The sequence below is a fragment of the Dendrobates tinctorius genome, unplaced genomic scaffold (assembly GCF_039654945.1).
Source record: "Dendrobates tinctorius isolate UK_male_01 unplaced genomic scaffold, ASM3965494v1 ptg000192l, whole genome shotgun sequence".
Taxonomy (NCBI): Eukaryota; Metazoa; Chordata; class Amphibia; order Anura; family Dendrobatidae; genus Dendrobates; species Dendrobates tinctorius.
Window position 1 is genome coordinate 9,483,231 of NW_027361859.1, and position 20,230 is coordinate 9,503,460.

General features: G+C 48.6%; 1 protein-coding gene across 1 annotated transcript in view; it reads right to left on the reverse strand.

Annotated features, from left to right (window-relative positions):
• The window catches only part of LOC141055866 (uncharacterized), a 363,279-nt gene that overhangs the window by 178,423 nt on the left and 164,626 nt on the right, over positions 1 to 20,230 (reverse strand).

Here is a 20,230-nt window from a genome sequence, read left to right on the forward strand (position 1 = left end):
TTGCTGCAATGCTGCTTTCTGGTGGACAAGCCAACAAACCACTACATGTATTGTAAGAAACATTGTGACATTTTCTTTAGAGTGATGCATCTGGTTGTGACGTCCGTCCGCGAATCTGGGCTGCAATAGGGACAGCACCCCGAGAAACCCGGAGACCCTTAACCCCTATACAGGGATCTGGAATTGTAGCAAGGCCCAGGGGGTGGCTGTCTAGAGGAGCAGTGGGCCAGAGCAGGACGGTCGCCAAGGGAAAAAGGCAGGGAACCAAAAACGTAGACAGAAATCGGGAGAGCAGCGGAGGTCCCGAATTGGCAGGCAGTGGCAGAATAAACAGTCCAGGCCAAGGTCACAAAAACGGGAGAGTGGCAAAGGTACAAAAACGGCAGGCAGTAGCAGAGTCGGAGGGATCCGAAATCCAGGCTGAGGTCAGAGTCAAACAATAGCAAATCACACCATAGCACACAGGGGAACCAAGAATATATCCGGCGGCTTGCAAGACCAGTCCCAAGGTATTTGAGGGAGCAGGTCATCCCTCACAGGTTCCCGGACTGATGATGCCATCAGGATCGCCCCCAGGACCAGGCCAGATGGTGATGCACCAACCCCTTCATGACAGACAGAGGAGCGGAGCCTGCGTCCACCAGATGCTTGTGCAGGAGCCCCTTCTCTGTCGGAGCCATCACTCGGGGGCGAACCACGGCGCCTCCCAGTGGCCGAGGCAGAAACAGCAGGCCCTGAGTCAGACGGTGACGTGACTGTCCGGGGCCTCCTGGTGGCCGAGGTCGGGACAGCAGGCCCCGAGTCTGACGGCGACGTGACACTGGTAAAGAGTCCTAAATAAATATGCAAAATGAGTATGTTTTATATCTATATATTGTAGGCCACAGACAACAAGCAGTGCTTTCACATTCTTGGTAGCATGAGACGGACTCTACAACCCACACAAGTGACTCAGGTAGTGCAGCTCATCCAGGATGGCACATCAATGCGAGCTGTGGCAAGAAGGTTTGCTGTGTCTATCAGCGTAGTGTCCAGAGGTTGGAGGCGCTACCAGGAGAGAGGCCAGTACACCAGGAGACATGGAGGGGGCCGTAGGAGGGCAACAACCCAGCAGCAGGACAGCTACCTTAGGGTATGTGCACACGCAGTGAAATCTGCTGCGTTTCCGCAGCGGTTTTGGCTCTGCGGAAACGCAGCAGATTCCGCTGCGTTGTACAGTACCTTTATTTCCAATGGAAAAAATAACCGCAGTGCACATGCTGCGGATTTTTTTGCACGGTTTTGCTGCAGGTAACAATCCGCAGCATGTCAACTGTTTGGTGCAGAAACGCTGCAGTTTTACACCTCATCCATTATGAGGTGTAAAACCACAGGGCAAAACCGCAGATAAACCGCGGGACTTTTGTCCTGCGGATTTACCTGCGGTTTTCTCTCCAAAATCTGCACACCCAAAAAACTACGTGTGCACATAGCCTCAGCCTTTGTGCAAGGAGAAACAGGAGGAGCATTGCCAGAGCCCTGCAAAATGACCTCCAGCAGGCCACAAATGTGCATGTGTCTGCACAAATGGTTAGAAACCGACTCCATGAGGATGGTCTGAGTGCCCGACGTCTGCAGATGGGGGTTGTGCTCACAGCCCAACACCATGCGTGACGATTGGCATTTGCCAGAGAACACAGTGTTTGGCAGATTTGACATTGACGCCATGTGCTCTTCACAGATGAGAGCAGGTTCACACTGAGCACTTGTGATAGACATGACAGAGTCTGGAGACACTGCGGAGAATGTTCTGCTGCCTGCAACATCCTCCAGCATGACTGGTTTGGCAGTGAGTCAGTAATGGTGTGACGAGGCATTTCTTTGAAGGGCACCACAGCCCTACATGTGTTAGCTAGAGGTACCCTGGCTGCATTAGGTACAAGGATGAGATCCTCAGACCCATTTTGAAACCACATGCAGGTGCACTGAGCTCTGGGTTCCTTCTGATGCATGACAATGCTAAACCTCATGTGGCTGAAGTGTGTCAGCAGTTCCTGCATGATGAAAACATTGAAGCTATGGAATGGTCTGCCCTTTCCCTAGACCTGAATCCAATCGAACACATTTGGGACATCATGTCTCGCTCCATCCACCAACGTCACGTTGCACCACAGTGTTACGGTTCTGCAGCACAGGACTAGGGTAGGAGGGGGAAAACTGACCCTGCACTGCGACTAGGCTGATACCCTATGAGTGGGCGACCCATTCCTTGTCAATAGACCCACCGACGATCCTAGTTTACTCTCAAGGTAAGACCTATAGATAGGGGGAAGGAGGTCCCTGAAAGATCTAAGGACTGGGTACAAAAATGGGTCACCTTCTAAAAGAAAACAAAGAGAAGGCTGCAAAAACAAACTGAAAACAGAAACTAAAGGGCCTGTCACACTAAGCGATATCGCTAGCAATATCGCTGTAACGTCATTGGTTTTTGTGACGTAGTAGCGATATTGCTAGCGATATCGCTATGTCTGATACTTACCTCCGACCGCTCCCCCGCTGGTTATCGCTGATCGCGCGAGAACGTCCTGGACCATTTCTCGTCGCTAGCTTCCTGCTGTGACGACGAGCGACACGGGCGGGTGGACGTCAGGATCACCTCGTCTGACAGATAAGTAGCGACTCCCGACCCCTGCGATGTCACTGGTGAGATCTGCCTGTGTCGCAGCTCACTAGCGACCACTTAGCGATGTACCAGCGATCCTGACCGCGTCATATCGCTGGTTGGGATCGCTGGTACATCACTAAGTGTGACAGTACCTTAAGACTAGCACACAGACTGTCCAGGAGTAGTCTGTTGCTTTAATCCAGGTTTGGGAGGAAATCCCTCAGGAGAACATCCGCTGCCTCATCAGGACCATGTCCAGGCATTGAAAGGAGGTTGTACAGGCATGTGGAGGCCACACACACTACTGAGCATCTTTTCCTTGTCATCAGGCATTTCCACTGAAGTTGGATCAGCCTGGAATTTGATTTTGAGTATCATTCCAAATCCAGACCTCCATGCAATACTAATTTTGATTTACATTGATCATTTTCATGTTTTATCATTCTCAATGCATTCCACTATATAATGAATAAAGATTTATAACTGGAATAATTAATTCAGTGACATCTAGGATGTGGTATTTTTGTGTTCCATTTATTTTTATGAGTGCGTGTATATATATATATATATATATATATATATATATATGTAATATGAGTGTAGGTATGTGTGTATTGGCCACGCCCACTCCACATGGCACCCAATCACTGAGCATCTTTCATTTCACCATAGCTGTTTAAAAGAAGCCGAGCTGTGATTGGTTGCTATGAGCAACAATTTTCCTTGTAGACAGTTGTGGTAACTGAGGCCTATTATTCTCATATTCTTATCATTTCTATGGTGTTATCGTCCTTCTGTAAAGCTGGAAAAAAGACAATTTATTACTGTGCGGACACAGACCACCCTCTGACACAGACTGCAGGGGGAGCCCAGAATCACACAGGATAAGATTAGATACACAGCTCAGCAGACAGTAGCACACAGGATAGGATTAGATACACAGCTCAGCAGACAGTATCCACAGGAGAGGATTAGATACACGGCTCAGCAGACAGTATCACACAGGAAAGGATTAGATACATGGCTCAGCAGTCAGTATCACACAGGATAGGATTAGATACATGGCTCAGCAGTCTATCACACAGGATAGGATTAGATACACGGCTCAGCAGACAGTATCACACAGGAAAGGATTAGATACATGGCTCAGCAGTCAGTATCACACAGGATAGGATTAGATACATGGCTCAGCAGTCTATCACACAGGATAGGATTAGATACATGGCTCAGCAGACAGTATCACACAGGATAGGATTAGATACATGGCTCAGCAGACAGTATCACAAAGGTAGGATTAGATACACGGCTCAGCAGACAGTATCACACAGGAAAGGATTAGATACACGGCTCAGCAGTCAGTATCACAAAGGAAAGGATTAGATACACGGCTCAGCAGTCAGTATCACACAGGAGAGGATTAGATACACAGCTCAGCAGACAGTATCCACAGGAGAGGATTAGATACAGAGCTCAGCAGACTATCAAACAGGATAGGATTAGATACACGGCTCAGCAGAGAGTATCACAAAGGATAGGATTAGATACACAGCTCAGCAGACAGTATCACACAGGAAAGGATTATATACACGGCTCAGCAGTCAGTATCACACAGGATAGGATTAGATACATGGCTCAGCAGATAGTATCACAAAGGATAGGATTAGATACACGGCTCAGCAGACAGTATCACAAAGGAAATGATTAGATACACGGCTTAGCAGTCAGTATCACAGAGGATAGGATTAGATACAAGGCTCAGCAGACAGTATCACACAGGAGAGGATTAGATACAGAGCTAAGCAGACAATATCACATAGCAGAGGATTAGATACACGGCTCAGCAGACAGTATCACAAAGGATAGGATTAGATACATGGCTCAGCAGTTAGTATCACAAAGGATAGGATTAGATACACGGCTCAGCAGTTTCACACAGGAAATGATTAGATACACGGCTTAGCAGTCAGTATCACACAGGATAGGATTAGATACACGGCTCAGCAGACAGTATCACACAGGATAGGATTAGATACATGGCTCAGCAGTCAGTATCACACAGGATAGGATTAGATACATGGCTCAGCAGACAGTATCACAAAGGATAGGATTAGATACACGGCTCAGCAGACAGTATCACACAGGATAGGATTAGATACATGGCTCAGCAGACAGTATCACACAGGATAGGATTAGATACACGGCTCAGCAGACAGTATCCACAGGAGAGGATTAGATACAGAGCTCAGCAGACTATCAAACAGGATAGGATTAGATACACGGCTCAGCAGATAGTATCACAAAGGATAGCATTAGATACACGGCTCAGCAGACAGTATCACACAGGAAAGGATTAGATACACGGCTCAGCAGACAGTATCACACAGGAGAGGATTAGATACACGGCTCAGCAGACAGTATCACACAGGAAAGGATTAGATACATGGCTCAGCAGACAGTATCACACAGGAGAGGATTAGATACAGAGCTCAGCAGACAATATCACATAGCAGAGGATTAGATACACGGCTCAGCAGACAGTATCACACAGGATAGGATTAGATACACGGCTCAGCAGTCAGAATCACACAGGAGAGGGTTAGATACATGGCTCAGTAGACAGTATCACACAGGATAGGATTAGATACATGGCTCAGCAGACAGTATCACACAGGAGAGGATTAGATACAGAGCTCAGCAGACAGTATCACAAAGGATAGGATTAGATACATAGCAGAGGATTAGATAATAATAATACATTTTATTTCTATAGCGCCGACATATTCCGCAGCACTTTACATTTCAGAGGGGATTTGTACAGACAATAGACATTACAGCATAACAATAATCACATAGATTATAACAAACAGTGTAATGACTGGCACAAGGTAGAGGCATCGGTGTAACGATTGGTGAGGAATATGATCCTGGCAGCAGCATTCAAGACAGATTGGAGAGGGGAGAGTTTGGTAAGAGGGAGACTGATTAGAAGAGAGTTACAATAGTCGAGACGAGAATGAATAAGAGAAACAGTAAGAGTTTTTGCGGAGTCAAAAGTAAGAAAAGGTCGAATTCTAGAAATGTTTTTGAGGTGTAGATAACAAGAGCGAGCCAGTGATCGAATGTGGGGGGCAAAGGAAAGCTCGGACTCAAGTATGACCCCAAGACAGCGGGCATGTTGCTGGGGAGTAATAGTGGAGCCACACACGGAAATGGCGATGTCGGGTATAGGTACATTAGTAGAGGGAGGAAACACAAGGAGTTCAGTCTTTGACAGGTTCAGTTTCAGATATAGTGAGGACACTCTGTTCCCTCACTAATCTCAATAACTCACCCCTCCCCCTGTCTGACCACAACCTACTGACATTCTCTTCCCTCTCCTCTCCCACTGAGCAACCCCCGCTCCATAAACTCGCTCACCCTCGCAGGAATCTCAAACACCTCAATTTACAAATCACTCTCTTAATCCCTTCTCCCCCTTACAGACATAGCTTCCCTTCACGACACAGATGCTGCTGCCACTTTTTATAACACCACAATAACAGCAACACTTGATTCGGCTGCCCCCCTCACGCAGAGCAAAACTTGAACAATCATCAGGCATCCCTGGCTGACCAGCCTGACCAAAGAACTGAGATGGGTTTCCAGGGCCGCTGAGCGGAGATGGAAGAGAACCCATTCTACTGAGCACTTCAACACATACAAGCAGTCCCTTGCCAGCTTTAAGTCCATGCTCTCTACCGCAAAGCAAACTTACTTTGCATCTCTCATAACCCTAAACAGCTCTTCAACACTTTCAATTCTCTACTCCACTCCACAGCACCTCCTCCCCCTCCTCTCATCTCTGCTGAAGACTTTGCCTTCTTCTTTAAGCAGAAGATCAACACGATCAGACAAAACTTTGGCCCACAGGCCCCAATGCCCCTCTTAACCGCTCAACCCTGTTCTGAAAAAGCCAGCTTCTCCACCATGACAGAAGATCAGCTCTCCACCCTTCTGTCAAGATCACACCTCACCATTTGTGCCCTCGACCCACTCCCGTCCCACCTCATCCCTAACTTGGCCACAGTCCTCATCCCATCTCTAACACACCTATTCAACCTTTCACTTACAAATGGTGTCTTTCCCTCATCCTTCAAACATGCCTCAATCACACCAATCCTCAAAAAGCCCTCCCTTGACCCATCCTCTGTGTCTATCGCCCGATATCTCTTCTCCCTTACGCCTCAAAACTACTAGAACAGCATGTATATCTTGAACTGTCCTCCCACCTCTCCTCCTGTTCCCTCTTTGACCGGTTACAATCTGGCTTCCGACCGCATCACTCAACTGAAACTGCCCTAACTAAAGTCACTAACGACTTGCTAACCGCCAAGAGCAAGCGACACTACTCTGTCCTCCTTCTCCTGGACCTGTCCTCTGCCTTCGACACCGTAGACCATTACCTCCTGCTACAGATTCTCTCATCTCTTGGCATCACAGACTTGGCCCTATCCTGGATCTCATCATACCTAACGGACCGTACATTCACTGTCTCCCTCTCACACACCACCTCCTCACCTCGCCCCCTGTCTGTCGGTGTTCCCCAAGGCTCTGTCCTTGGACCCCTACTATTCTCCATCAATACCTTCCGCGTGGGACAGCTCATAGAATCCCATGGTTTGCAGTATCACCTCTATGCCGATGACACGCAGATCTACCTATCTGGACTCGACCTCGCCTCCTTACTGACTGACATCCCACAATGTCTGTCTGCTATCTCAGCCTTCTTCTCTGCTCGCTTTCTCAAACTGAACATGGACAAAACAGAATTCATCATCTTTCCCCCATCTCACTCTACCCCTACACCAGACCTATCCATCAATGTCAACGGCTGCTCTCTTTCCCCAGTCCCGCATGTCCGGTGCCTTGGGGTGATCCTCGACTCTGCGCTCTCTTTCAAACCACATATCCAAGCCCTCGCCTCCTCCTGCCGCCTCAAACTCAAAAATATTTGCCGGATCCGCTCATTCCTCAACCACGAAACCACAAAAACACCAGTGCACGCTCTTATCATCTCCCGCCTCGACTACTGCAACCTCCAACTCTCTGGCCTCCCCTCTAGCACTGCTCCAGTCCATCCTACACTCTGCTGCCCGACTAATCCACCTGTCTCCCCGCTATTCCCCAGCCAGCCCCCTATGCCAGGCCCTTCACTGGCTTCCTATTGCCCAGAGGATCCAATTCAAAACCCTAACCATGACATACAAAGCCATCCACAGCCTGTCTCCTACTTACATCTGTGACATGGTCTCTAGGTACCTACCCGCACGCAACCATCGATCGTCCCAAGATCTCCTTTTCTACTCCCCCCTTATCTCTTCTTCCCACAACCGCATACAAGACTTCTCCCGTGCTTCCCCCATACTCTGGAACACCCTACCGCAACACATCAGACTCTCACCATCAACGGAAACCTTCAAGAAGAACCTGAAGACCCACCTCTTCCGACAAGCCTACAGCCTGCAATGATCCTCGGTCTACTGAACCACCGCACAACCTGCTCTACCCTCTCCTACTGTATTCTCACCCAACCCTGTAGACTGTGAGCCCTCGCGGGTAGGGTCCCCTCTCCTTATGTACTTGTGTGTCCCTTGTCTTACACTTGCATATTACACTTGTCTATATTTCCCCTTTTCACATGTAAAGTGCCATGGAATAAATGGCGCTATATAAATGCATAATAATAATAACAACATGATGTTAGACACAGCGTTTAGACAGTTGCCGGTGTTTTCTAGAAAGGCCTGGCGTGATGTCAGGAGAAGCAGCGTATAATTGGGTGTCATCAGCATAGAGATGGTACTGGAAACCAAATCTACTGATTGTTTGACCAATAGGGGCAGTGTACAAGGAGAAGAGGAGGGGGCCTAGAACCGATCCTTGAGGAACCCCAAAAGTAAGGGGAAGGTGAGAGGAGGAGGAACCGGCAAAAGATACAGTAAAGTAGCGGTCAGAGAGATAGGAGAACCAGGAGAGAACGGTGTCCTTGAGGCCAATGGAACGGAGTATAGTGAGGTGGAGCGGATGATCCACAGTGTCGAATGCTGCAGAGAGATCCAAGAGAATTAGCATGGAGTAATGCCCATTTGATTTAGCTGTTAGTAGATCATTATAGACTTTAGTGAGGGCAGTTTCAGTAGAGCGTAAAGAGTGGAAACAGGATTGGAGAGGGTCGAGAAGCGAATTATCAAAGAGATAGCGGATAAGACGGGAGTGGACCAGGCGTTCCAGGAGGTTAGAGATGAAGGGAAGGTTAGAGACAGGTCTATAGTTAGCGGCACAGTTTTGGTCTAGGGATGGTTTTTTAAGTAGTGGATGTATGATGGCATGCTTAAATGAGGAGGGAAAGATACCAGAAGATAGAGAGAGGTTAAATATTTTAGTTAGGTGAGGGTTGACAGCAGGGGAAAGGGACTGGAGGAGATGTGACAGAAATGGGTCACTGGTGCAAGTGGTTGGGCGAGAAGATGCAAGGAGCCTGCTTACTTCTTCTTCTGTGACTGGTTCAAAATCAGAGAGTGAGCTAGATGCAATGGGGGAGGGAGGACAGTGCATGGTATGAGTTGATTGGGAGATAATTTCCTGTCGGATCTGGTCAATTTTTTCTTTGAAGTAATTGGCCAGATCGTCAGCTCGAAGCTCCGTGGTTGGGGCCTGCACTCTTGGGTTAAGTAGAGAATGAAAAGTGACAAAGAGACGTTTCGGGTTATTGGACAGTGAGGTGATGAGGGTGTTGAAATAGGTTTGTGTGGAGAGGTGAAGGGCAGTGTTGTATGTTCTAAGCATAAACTTATAATGGATGAAATCTTCGTGTAGATTGGATTTTCTACAGACGTTCGGCGCACCTGGAGCACCGCTGCAGGAAACGTGTTTGCAGGGTGTGCCAGGGTTGTCGCCATCTGTGTTGTGGTGTTCTATTTATAGGGGGTGCAAATTCATCTAGGGCACTTTGAAGTGTTTCATTGTAATGCTTCAATGCAGAATCAGGACATGAATGGGAGGAGATAGGGTAGGGGCCAATGAAGACTGCAAGTTCTTCATGAGTTTCTGAGTGTTAATGGCCTGTATGTTTCTTTAAATATGGTCAGTGGGGGTGACCTGAGTGGCCTGGCAGTTCTTGATAGAGAATGAAAGAAGATTGTGGTCAGAGAGCAGGAGAGGGGAGTTTGCAAAATCATTCACTGCACAAAGCCGAGAGAAGACCAAGTCGAGGGAGTTTCCGTCTTCACGCGTTGGAGAATTAGTAAGCTGCGAAAGGCACGGCTCAGCAGACAGTATCACACAGGATAGGATTAGCTACATGGCTCAGCAGACAGTATCACACAGGATAAGATTAGATATAGAGCTCAGCAGACAATATCACATAGCAGAGGATTAGATACATGGCTCAGCAGACAGTATCACACAGGATAGGATTAGATACATGGCTCAGCAGACAGTATCACACAGGATAAGATTAGATACAGAGCTCAGCAGACAATATCACATAGCAGAGGATTAGATACATGGCTCAGCAGACAGTATCACACAGGATAGGATTAGATACATGGCTCAGCAGTCAGTATCACACAGGACAGGAATAGATACACGGCTCAGCAGTCAGTATCACACAGGATAGGATTAGATACATGGCTCAGCAGACAGTATCACACAGGACAGGATTAGATACACAGCTCAGCAGACAGTATCACACAGGACAGGAATAGATACACGGCTCAGCTGTCAGTATCACACAGGATAGGATTAGATACATGGCTCAGCAGACAGTATCACACAGGAAAGGATTAGATACATAGCTCAGCAGACAGTATCACACAGGGTAGGATTAGATACACAGCTCAGCAGTCAGTATCACACAGGAAAGGATTAGATACATGGCTCAGCAGACAGTATCACAGAGGATAGGATTAGATACACAGCTCAGCAGACAATAACACACAACCAAAAATGTTGTTTATCAAAAGGCTCTTGAGTGAGTTGACAATAAAATACTATCAATACCTAGGTAGTCATTTAGTTAATTTGTGTTGCAAATCTGTAGTGTTGAATATATGATGTGAAATGTTTTCATGTGCAATTAATCATTATAATTTGTTTAGCATTTACATACCTTTAGTGATATATTTAGACTATATTATTCTGTACAACTCTATCTATATTTGGTAGATAGTGAGAGTATTTCTTTAATGTCACTCTAAGGGTGTGTGCACATGCTGCGGATTTGGCCGCTGCGGGTCTGCAGCAGTTTTTGCTGCGGTGTACAGTACCATTATTCCCCTATGGGAATAAAAAAAACACACTGCAGACGGTGCAGATTTTTCCGCGTGGTTTTGAAACTGCAGAAAGAAATGACATGTCAATTCTTTCTGCGGATTCCGCTGCGGTTTGCCATCTCCTCCATTGAGGAGATGAAAAACCGCAGAGCAATCCGCAGGTCTTTTGACCTGCAGATTTACCTGCGGATTTTACAAAATCCGCGCGGCCAAATCCGCACCCCAATCCGCAGCATATGCACATACCCTTAGGAGTGCTCATGTCTGTGTTTTTTTAGTAGACATGATTTGTCCCATATTAACTTTACTTTGAACAACAGCACCACTTTGTGGTGAAGTGTTGAATTGCAGTGGCATTTTTTTTTTTATGCTTCTTTTGCACATATTTGATGTTATACATTGCACTAAGCACTTTTCTGTGTTGCTGTTTACATCTATTTCTGAATTACATAGTTAAAGAAATATTGTTATCATTTAGGGACATTATCTAATGTCTTATTATTATAATATGGTGTGGACCTTATTTGATTAGTCTCCATTTTTCCAGCTACCTTTGCTCCTAATTTGAATAATTTTTGAATAAATTAATAAAAATTTGTATATTTATCTTTTATCCCTTGGTCACTTCAATTTATTTTTTGTATCTATGGTTAACATTTGATGGGATGTACAAAAAAATAAGGTGGTTTAGTCCTTGAATGTAGTAGGGATCGATTTGCAATCTCCATGCTTTTCTCATGGTCAACTTTACGTGGCCTGTTCAAGAGTTGGAACTACCAAAAATCTGCTCCATCTTTACACCGAAAGGAAAAAACAAAAATGTTGTTATATTATACTCTATGGAGGAAGGTGATACTATGGAAACATTGCACTGTCTGTTGGGGATGGCGGTACTGTGGGAACATTATACTGTGTGTGGGGGTGGCGGTACTGTGGGAACATTATACTGTGTGTGGGGGAATGGCGGTACTGTGGGAACATTATACTGTGTGTGGGGGGATGGCGGTACTGTGGGAACATTATACTGTGTGTGGAGGGATGGAGGTACTGTGGGAACATTATACTGTGTGTGAGGTGATGACGGTACTGTGGGAACATTATACTGTGTGTGGGGGGATGGTGGTACTGTGGGAACATTATACTGTGTGGGGGGATGGTGGTACTGTGGGAACATTATACTGTGTGTGGGGGGATGGCGGTACTGTGGGAACATTATACTGTGTGTGGGGGGGATGGCGGTACTGTGGGAACATTATACTGTGTGTGGGGGGATGGTGGTACTGTGGGAACATTATACTGTGTGGGGGGATGGTGGTACTGTGGGAACATTATACTGTGTGTGGGTGATGACGGTACTGTGGGAACATTATACTGTGTGTGGGTGATGACGGTACTGTGGGAACATTATACTGTGTGTGGTGGTACTGTGGGAACATTATACAGTGTGGGGGGATGGTGGTACTGTGGGAACATTATACTGTGTGTGGTGGTACTGTGGGAACATTATACTGTGTGGGGGGATGGTGGTACTGTAAGAACATTATACTGTGTGTGGGGGGATGGCGGTACTGTGGGAACATTATACTGTGTGTGGGGGATGGTGGTACTGGGGGAACATTATACTGTGTGTGGGGTGATGGTGATGCTGTGGGAACATTATACTGTGTGTGGGGGATGGCGGTACTGTGGGAACATTATACTGTGTGTGAGGGATGGTGGTACTGTGGGAACATTATACTGTGTGTGAGGTGATGACGGTACTGTGGGAACATTATACTGTGTGGGGGATGGCGGTACTGTGGGAACATTATACTGTGTGGGGGATGGCGGTACTGTGGGAACATTATACTGGGTGTGGGGGGATGGCGGTACTGTGGGAACATTATACTGTGTGTGGGGGATGGCGGTACTGTGGGAACATTATACTGTGTGTGGGGGGATGGCAGTACTGTGGGAACATTATACTGTGTGTGGGTGATGACGGTACTGTGGGAACATTATACTGTGTGTGGGTGATGACGGTACTGTGGGAACATTATACTGTGTGTGGTGGTACTGTGGGAACATTATACAGTGTGGGGGGATGGTGGTACTGTGGGAACATTATACTGTGTGTGGTGGTACTGTGGGAACATTATACTGTGTGGGGGGATGGTGGTACTGTAAGAACATTATACTGGGTGTGGGGGGATGGCGGTACTGTGGGAACATTATACTGTGTGTGGGTGATGACGGTACTGTGGGAACATTATACTGTGTGTGGGTGATGACGGTACTGTGGGAACATTATACTGTGTGTGGTGGTACTGTTGGAACATTATACAGTGTGGGGGGATGGTGGTACTGTGGGAACATTATACTGTGTGTGGGTGATGACGGTACTGTAGGAACATTATACTGTGTGTGGGGGGATGGCGGTACTGTGGGAACATTATACTGTGTGTGGGGGGATGGCGGTACTGTGGGAACATTATACTGTGTGTGGGGGGATGGCGGTACTGTGGGAACATTATACTGTGTGTGAGGGATGGTGGTACTGTGGGAACATTATACTGTGTGTGGGTGATGACGGTACTGTGGGAACATTATACTGTGTGTGGGTGATGACGGTACTGTGGGAACATTATACTGTGTGTGGGTGATGACGGTACTGTGGGAACATTATACTGTGTGTGGGTGATGACGGTACTGTGGGAACATTATACTGTGTGTGGGTGATGACGGTACTGTGGGAACATTATACTGTGTGTGGGTGATGGTGGTACTGTGGGAACATTATACTGTGTGTGGGTGATGGTGGTACTGTGGGAACATTATACTGTGTGTGGTGGTACTGTGGGAACATTATACTCTGTGTGGGGGGATGGTGATACTGGGGGAATATTATACTGTGTGTGGGTGATGACGGTACTGTAGGAACATTATACTGTGTGTGGGGGGATGGCGGTACTGTGGGAACATTATACTGTGTGTGGGGGGATGGCGGTACTGTGGGAACATTATACTGTGTGTGAGGGATGGTGGTACTGTGGGAACATTATACTGTGTGTGGGTGATGACGGTACTGTGGGAACATTATACTGTGTGTGGGTGATGACGGTACTGTGGGAACATTATACTGTGTGTGGGTGATGACGGTACTGTGGGAACATTATACTGTGTGTGGGTGATGACGGTACTGTGGGAACATTATACTGTGTGTGGGTGATGGTGGTACTGTGGGAACATTATACTGTGTGTGGGTGATGGTGGTACTGTGGGAACATTATACTGTGTGTGGTGGTACTGTGGGAACATTATACTCTGTGTGGGGGGATGGTGATACTGGGGGAATATTATACTGTGTGTGGGTGATGACGGTAATGTAGGAACATTATACTGTGTGGGGGGAATGACGGTACTGTGGGAACATTACACTGTGTTCCAAATTATGATGCAAAAAATATTTCCTCCTATTTTCTCTAAATTACCTATATGAATTGCAGTCATTGTTATTTTCCAGTCATCTAATATTCTAGTATAATTGCAAAGTTTTGGAACAAACTGCCTATGAAAACAGAATATTTTTAAAAATAAGAAACACTCAAAATGCATGTTCCAAATTATTATGCACAGCAGAGTTTTCAACCTTTTTATTTTTATTTTGAACAAAAAAATGGTCAGTTGTGAAATTATAAGCATTATCAGCTTATTACAAAATGAAATCAAACAGTTTTCAAGTCAAAACTTTATTCTAGGTGATGTTACATTTGCACATAGGACCCCTTGTTGGAAAGAAGCTTCTGAACTCTCTCGTCCATTGAATTTGTCAGTTTTTGGATGGTTTGTGCTTCAGTTGTTTTGCATGTGGACAGAATACCCTCCCAGAGCTGTTGCTTAGATGTGAACTGCCTCCCACCATCATAGACACTCCTTTTGATGATGCTCCAGAGGTTCTCAATGGGGTTGAGGTCAGGGGAAGATGGTGGCCACACCATAAGTTTGTCCTCTTTTATGCCCATAGCAGCCAGAGATGCAGATGTGTTATTTGCAGCATGAGGCGGTGCATTATCATGCATGAAAATGATCTTGCTGTGGAAAGCACGGTTCTTCCTCTTGAACCATGGCAGGAAGTGCTGTTTTAGAAACTCCACATAGATTATGGAGTTCATCTTTACCCCTTCAGGGATCCTAAAGGGGCCGACAATCTCTCTCCCCATGATTCCAGCCCAAAACATTACTCCACCTCCTCCTTGTTGGCGCCTTAGGCCTGTTTCACACTTCCGTTTTTTCAAATCCGTCAAAATCCGTTGGTTTCCGTAAAAAAACGGATCCGCCATTTTTTGCGGATCCGTCAAAAAAACGGAAATGGATCTGTTTGGCGGACACAAAAACGGAAGTGTGAAACAGGCCTTAGCCGTGTTTTCATGGGGTGTCCATCAACCAGCCATCCTCCACTCCATCCATCTGGACCATCGAGCGTTGCACGGCACTCAACGGTGAACAGAACAGTTTGGAAGTCAGTCTTCATGTATCGTTTGGCCCACTGGAGCCGTTTCTGCTTGTGTGCAGTGGATAGAGGTGGTCGACAGGATGGCTTACGCACAGCTGCAAACCTCTGAAGGACCCTGCATCTTGTTGTTCGGGGGACGTTGGAGGCACCAGCAGCTTCAAAAACTTGTCTGCTGCTATGACAAGGCATTTTTGCAGCTGCTCTTTTAACCTGACGCAATTGCCTGTTGGAAAGAGTCCCCAATTTTTCCTTATCAGCACGCACACGTGTGTGCTGGGAATCAGCTACATACTTCTTGATGCGATGATCACGATGAAGTGTCTTGGCAATGTTGATTGTAGTCATACCTTGACCTAAATACTCCACAATTTGTTGCTTCTCAGCAGCCGACACAAAATGTAGACTGCTTAATAATGTGGAACAGCCTTCTTAAGCAGTCTTGCCTCTATTTGGACACACCTGCCAAACTAATTTGCACAGGTATCTGCAATTGCTTACAGTGATATAAAGAGCCCTGACACACATCACCATCAATGAATTTAAATGACAAACAAAAAAATTATAACCATATCACTCCTAAACTCTTTTTGCATAATAATTTGGAACACAGTGTATACCGTGTGGGGGGGGGGGGGGGGGTGGTGATACTGTGGGAACATTATACTGTGTGTGGGGGGGATGGAAGTACTGTGGGAACATTATACTGTGTGTGGGGGATGGTGGTACTGGGAGAACATTATACTGTGTGTGGGGGGATGGCGGTACTGTAGGAACATTATATTGTGTGGAGAGATGAAGGTATTGTGGGAACATTATACTGTGTGAAGGGGGATGGCGGTACTGTGGGAACATCATGCCGTGTATAGGGGAATGGCAGGACTGTGGGAACATTATACAGTATGTGGGGGGATGACGATACTGTGGGGGCATTATACTGTGTGTGGGGGGGATGGCGGTACTGTGGGAATATTTTACTGTGTGGGGAGGACAACGGTACTGTGGGGCCATTACACTGTGTGGGGTCAATAAAGGGGCCCTGTACTATGAGAACAATCCGTGTCCTCCCTTCCTGTCTCCCATAGTTGGGTCGTATGTATCTATTACAGGAAACAGAACAGAAACGTTATGATTCTTATACAGTGGCAACAAAGAACCCAAAAGAGCCTCAGTGCTGAAGGGGTTAATGTCCCCCGCGCCCAGAAATGGGGAATCTCCAGCACCTACCTCCACCCGCAGAGCCGCACTCCACATATATGGCTGCTCTGTGCGCACAGGACCTGGGATGAGGTCACAGGAGGGGAGGAGTCAGGGGTCACATGCTCAGGGGCCTCAGTGTATGCAGGACTCTGCTGTGCTGGTTGTCATGGTGCTGGATGAAGGGACGTTTATGTGTGGGGTCAGGAGGGGTTTACAGGGGGGGATGTAGCAGAGCCGCGTGTGTACGAGGTGTATGGAGCGAAGCCGCGTGTGTACGAGGTGTACGGAGCGGAGCCGTGTGTGTACGAGGTGTACGGAGCGGAGCCGTGTGTGTACGAGGTGTACGGAGCGGAGCCGTGTACGAACGAGGTGTACGGAGCGGAGCCGTGTACGAGGTGTACAGAGCGGAGCCATGTGTGTACAAGGTGTACGGAGCGGAGCCGTGTGTGTACGAGGTGTACGGAGCGGAGCCGTGTGTGTACGAGGTGTACGGAGCGGAGCCGTGTGTGTACGAGGTGTACGGGGCGGAGTGTGTGTGTACAAGCTGTACGGAGCAGAGCCGCGTGTGTACGAGGTGTACGGAGCGGGGCCGCGTGTGTACGAGGTGTACGGAGCGGAGCCGTGTGTGTACGAGGTGTACGGAGCGTAGCCGCGTGTGTACGAGGTGTACAGAGCAGAGCCGCGTGTGTACGAGGTGTACGGAGCGGAGCCGTGTGTGTACGAGGTGTACGGAGCGGAGCCGTGTACGAACGAGGTGTACGGAGCGGAGCCGTGTACGAGGTGTACGGAGCGGAGCCATGTGTGTACAAGGTGTACGGAGCGGAGCCGTGTGTGTACGAGGTGTACGGAGCGGAGCCGTGTGTGTACGAGGTGTACGGAGCGGAGCCGTGTGTGTACGAGGTGTACGGGGCGGAGTGTGTGTGTACAAGCTGTACGGAGCAGAGCCGCGTGTGTACGAGGTGTACGGAGCGGGGCCGCGTGTGTACGAGGTGTACGGAGCGGAGCCGTGTGTGTACGAGGTGTACGGAGCGTAGCCGCGTGTGTACGAGGTGTACAGAGCAGAGCCGCGTGTGTACGAGGTGTACGGAGCGGAGCCGTGTGTGTACGAGGTGTACGGAGCGGAGCCGCGTGTGTACGAGGTGTACGGAGCGAAGCCGCGTGTGTACGAGGTGTACAGAGCAGAGCCGCGTGTGTACGAGGTGTACGGAGCGGAGCCGTGTGTGTACGAGGTGTACGGAGCGGAGCCGTGTGTGTACGAGGTGTACGGAGCGGAGCCGTGTGTGTACGAGGTGTACGGAGTGGAGCCGCGTGTGTACGAGGTGTACGGAGCGAAGCCGCGTGTGTACGAGGTGTACGGAGCAGAGCCGCGTGTGTACGAGGTGTACGGAGCGGAGCCGCGTGTGTACGAGGTGTACGGAGCGGAGCCGCGTGTGTACGAGGTGTACGGAGCGGAGTCGTGTGTGTATGAGGTGTACGGAGCGGAGCCGTGTGTGTACGAGGTGTACGGAGCGGAGCCGTGTGTGTACGAGGTGTACGGAGCGGAGCCGTGTGTGTACGAGGTGTAAGGAGCGGAGCCGTGTGTGTACGAGGTGTACGGAGCGGAGTGTGTGTGTACAAGCTGAGCAGAGCCGCGTGTGTACGAGGTGTACGGAGCGAAGCCACGTGTGTACGAGGTGTACGGAGCGGAGCCGTGTGTGTACGAGGTGTACGGAGCGGAGCCGTGTGTGTACGAGGTGTACGGAGCAGAGCCGCGTGTGTACGAGGTGTACGGAGCGGAGCCGCGTGTGTACGAGGTGTACGGAGCGGAGCCGCGTGTGTACGAGGTGTACGGAGCGGAGTCGTGTGTGTATGAGGTGTACGGAGCGGAGCCGTGTGTGTACGAGGTGTACGGAGCGGAGCCGTGTGTGTACGAGGTGTACGGAGCGGAGCCGTGTGTGTACGAGGTGTAAGGAGCGGAGCCGTGTGTGTACGAGGTGTACGGAGCGGAGTGTGTGTGTACAAGCTGAGCAGAGCCGCGTGTGTACGAGGTGTACGGAGCGAAGCCACGTGTGTACGAGGTGTACGGAGCGGAGCCGTGTGTGTACGAGGTGTACGGAGCGGAGCCGTGTGTGTACGAGGTGTACGGAGCGGAGCCGTGTGTACGAGGTGTACGGAGCAGAGCCGTGTGCGTACGAGGTGTACGGAGCGGAGTCGTGTGTGTATGAGGTGAGCGGAGTGTGTGTGTACAAGCTGTACAGAGCAGAGCCGCGTGTGTATGAGGTGTACGGAGCGGAGCCGCGTGTGCACGAGGTGTACGGAGCTGCGTGTGTGTGAGGTGTACGGAGCGGAGCCGCGTGTGTGTGTGAGGTGTACGGAGCGGAGCCATGTGTGTACAAGGTGTACGGAGCGGAGCCGCGTGTGTATGAGGTGTACGGAGCGGAGCCGTGTGTGTACGAGGTGTACGGAGCGGAGCCGTGTGTGTACGAGATGTACGGAGCAGAGCCGTGTGTGTACGAGGTATACGGAGCAGAGCCATGTGTGCGAGGTATAAAGAGCAGAGCCGCGTGTGTACGAGGTGTACGGAGCGGAGCCGTGTGTGTACGAGGTGTACGGAGCGGAGCCGCGTGTGTGTGAGGTGTACGGAGTGGAGCCGTGTGTGTATGAGGTGTACGGAGTGGAGCCGTGTGTGTATGAGGTGTACGGAGCGGAGTTGTCTGTGTACAAGGTGTACAGAGCAGAGCCCGTGTGTACAAGGTGTACGGAGCGGAGCCGTGTGTGTACGAGGTGTACGGAGCGGAGCCACATGTGTACAAGGTGTACAGAGCAGAGCCGCGTGTGTACGAGGTGTACGGAGCGGAGCCATGCTGTATACACCCGTATAACCCCAGCTTTGGTCACAGACCTCACATCTAATGGGAAAATGGAGATAAATACATTTTTTTATTTTATTATTTTTCCCTAAGGGGGTGATAAAGGAGAGTTTGATTTGCTATTTTTTTAGTTTGGTCACTGTGATATGGTCTATCACAGTGATCAAAATGAACCAATAGGAAAAAATCTATTGTTGCCGGGTGCTGGCCGGCAGATCTCGACGGACGCACTGCGCATGCCCCGCCATTTTCTTCCGGAAGAAGATGCCAGTGGCCTGGGGGACATCACGGGGGGATGCTGAAGGACCCCGGAGAAATTCCAACGCTGGGGGGGTGCTATAACCTTAAACCTCAGTGCCGTTAATTAACGGTGCTGTGGTTTAAGTACCCTTAACTGCTGCCATTAAAAGGCGTATCGGCGGCCGTTAAGGGGTTTATTAAAGGAGTTGAACAAAAAAATCCTGTGAAATGTGTAGGAATTGCAGCCTCCTCATTTCAGGGGCTCAAAAGTAATTGGACTTTACCATAAATAAAATGTGTTTAATACTAATGTTAATGTTTAGAAAATCCTTTGCAGCAATAATGGCCTGAAGTCTGGAAGCCATGGATGTCACCAATCGCTGGGTTTCCTCCTTTATGAGGCTTTACCAGGTCTGACAATACAGCATTTCTTCTTATTTAAACCAGACGTAAATTGTGTAGGTTCAGAATCTTAAACTGTTGTCTGAAGTATTGA